Source organism: Clarias gariepinus, chromosome 2 (genome assembly GCF_024256425.1).
Source record: "Clarias gariepinus isolate MV-2021 ecotype Netherlands chromosome 2, CGAR_prim_01v2, whole genome shotgun sequence".
Classification (NCBI taxonomy): domain Eukaryota; kingdom Metazoa; phylum Chordata; class Actinopteri; order Siluriformes; family Clariidae; genus Clarias; species Clarias gariepinus.
In genome coordinates, this window is record NC_071101.1 from 45,830,001 (window position 1) to 45,832,500 (window position 2,500).

The window sequence follows — 2,500 nt, forward strand, 5'->3', positions numbered from 1 at the left end:
GTTCACTTTGCTTATAAAGGTTTTAAATATTTTGCACTATTAGCGACTTTTGCACCTCTAGGATAAATCAGCTTATTGTAACCTGCACATTTCTGAGGAACATTAGCGTTAAATTTTAAGAAAGGAAACTAAAATCTGCGGTGAAAGGACAGCGCTGTTGTGTGTGCGCGGTTCCTGTCCGCGTGTTCAGTTGTCCCCGACAGACGTGCTCTTTGTGTCTGTAACATTTGATCTCCCTGAGGACGGGGAACCGCTGCGTGTCAGTGTGACTGATGAGAGGTTCATCCATCATCGCTAAGTGCTTATCGTGTTCTTGCACACGACGTGGACTCACACACACATCGAACAAGAGTCGGACGCAGCGGCTGACCCCCGCGCACGACGATGAGGACAAGTCCGCTCCGACCGCTGGGTCCCATCTCGTGAGGTTCAGGGGATCATCAGGAGGTGTGATGGTGCCGCCAACAGCAGCGATTTTAACGCTCAGCTTTTCGCAATGTAGACAAGTTTAGGCTACGGGAATAACTCGCTAGCTACAACCGTTAGCTTCTCGCCAAAGTAGCTAGAGGATGCTTCCCTAAACATTTTAGAAAAATGCCTTGCATCAACTAAAAGACTCAAAATCATTAATAAATATGATTAAGATTTTAACACTAGACTAAACCTTATCTCTAACAAACAAATAAATTTGTTGTAATATCCATAATTTATTAATTTTTTTGTAATGATTGTAAATGCTTTCGTAACCATTCTATTTTTTATACTGAGTTAAGTGACTGAATGGGACCGAATTGGACTGGATTATTTCATTGTATATTTTTACGGTGGCTTTTTTTAGCTTTATTTCTTTTTTTTTTTTTTTACTTAAAAATTCCAAGTAATACGAGTAATACATCATTATTATTTTTATATATTTACAAAAGTTATTATGAATTGTTTTTAATAATAATTTTTTTAAACGGTTTTTGTTGGTTGTTGATTTTTTAAATACATTTTAATATTGCCTCTTTGTAATGTTTAACATAATGCATTTTTTAAAAAACAATTCTATACACACACAGGTCTTTTTTAATAATTATATTTTAATATTTCCTTTTTAAAATGCACACATTTTCATGTTTGAGCCGTTAAAGGAGTTCCTGGGAGGCCAGCGTTTCAGACGTGAATCAGACAGGCTGTCCGGTCATGGCTCCGGCGTACTGAGAACCCTTTCTACCCTAATGGTTTCGAGGCACACGTGAAACACTGGGATAAGTGCATTAGTGTAGACGGAGACTATATAGAGAAATAAAGGGAGAACTGTCTTCTGTTATTCTGCATGGTTATCACAAGTCCCTGCTTGTGATTTTGTCTGAAGTACAAACGTGTGGAAATATTAACACAGCGCGGTAAACAAGCACGGTGATGTAAGAGAGTGGGCGTGTCCCGGTTTGACGCCTTCGTAATATCTCAACTATAACTGTCTATTAGTCTCTCCTGAACAGAAAAAGTCAGTCTCGCGTCCTGGGAGGGCGAGAAAAAGAAGCTCTAAAGACAAAAGAGCCGTCATCACCTTAAGACGAACAGCTGTAAGGGTTAAAGGTTAAAGGTCATACTGTGTGTGTAAGTAAACAAAGGTAAACTGAGGGGATTAGATAAAGAGGGACGCAAATCTAGGGAAGCTCCAGGAGAAAAAGGAGCTCACAACAGTCTGTGTATTAACGCTAGACGCTAACGCCAGTGCGGAGGAGGACATCACGGGTTTTTGTTTTTAGTCTTCAGGACTGTCTCAGCATGAAAGCAGAAGACACAGTATTCCAGCAGGGGGCGCTACTCTGGATTCAGTGGAAGATAAAGACAAAACACAAGTGTAGTTTGTTTTAAACATCAGATCCAAAAATACTGTATACTGTGTGTGTGTGTGTGTGTGTGTGTGAGAAAGAGAGAGAGAGAGAGATGGGACCTTGGTGGAGGAGCAGTCGTCCTGTCTCCAGTCCCCATAAGGGACGTTAACTTCATGGTGTCACGCTTTAATTTTTCCCCCAGTGGAAGGAAGTGTAGTGAGGGACAGACAGAGACCCCATTAACCTGGGCGCAGTGCGGTCGCCACGGCGATTAGTCAAGCAAGAGGCCCAGCATGTCTCTCTCTCTCTCTCCGTCTGTCTGTCTGTCTGTCTGTCTGTCTCACACTCACAGGTTTAAAAAAATAGCAATAACTGTTAGTTGGAAGTCGGCATTGTGTCTTCACTACACACACCCACACACCTTACTGTCTTTTTGATCTAATAGTTAGAGACACATCCTTTTCCTTAAACTCTCTCATGATTTAGGGGGATGTGTGTGTGTGCATGCACTGGAAAATTCCAGGAAAGCTTCTATTTGTGTGTGTGTGTGTGTGTGTGTGTGTGTGTGTGTGTGTGTGTACATGTGTACATGATTCACAGTAACAGATGTTTTCATACCATCTAATCTCATCTCCTATGACGCGCGTGCGTGGGTGTATGTGGAGTGATGCAAGCTT

The 2,500-nt window shown here is 41.5% G+C and overlaps 1 protein-coding gene across 1 annotated transcript in view; it reads right to left on the reverse strand.

Annotated features, from left to right (window-relative positions):
* The window catches only part of LOC128518099 (protein eva-1 homolog C), a 49,433-nt gene that overhangs the window by 25,915 nt on the left and 21,018 nt on the right, over positions 1–2,500 (reverse strand). The window lies entirely within an intron of this gene.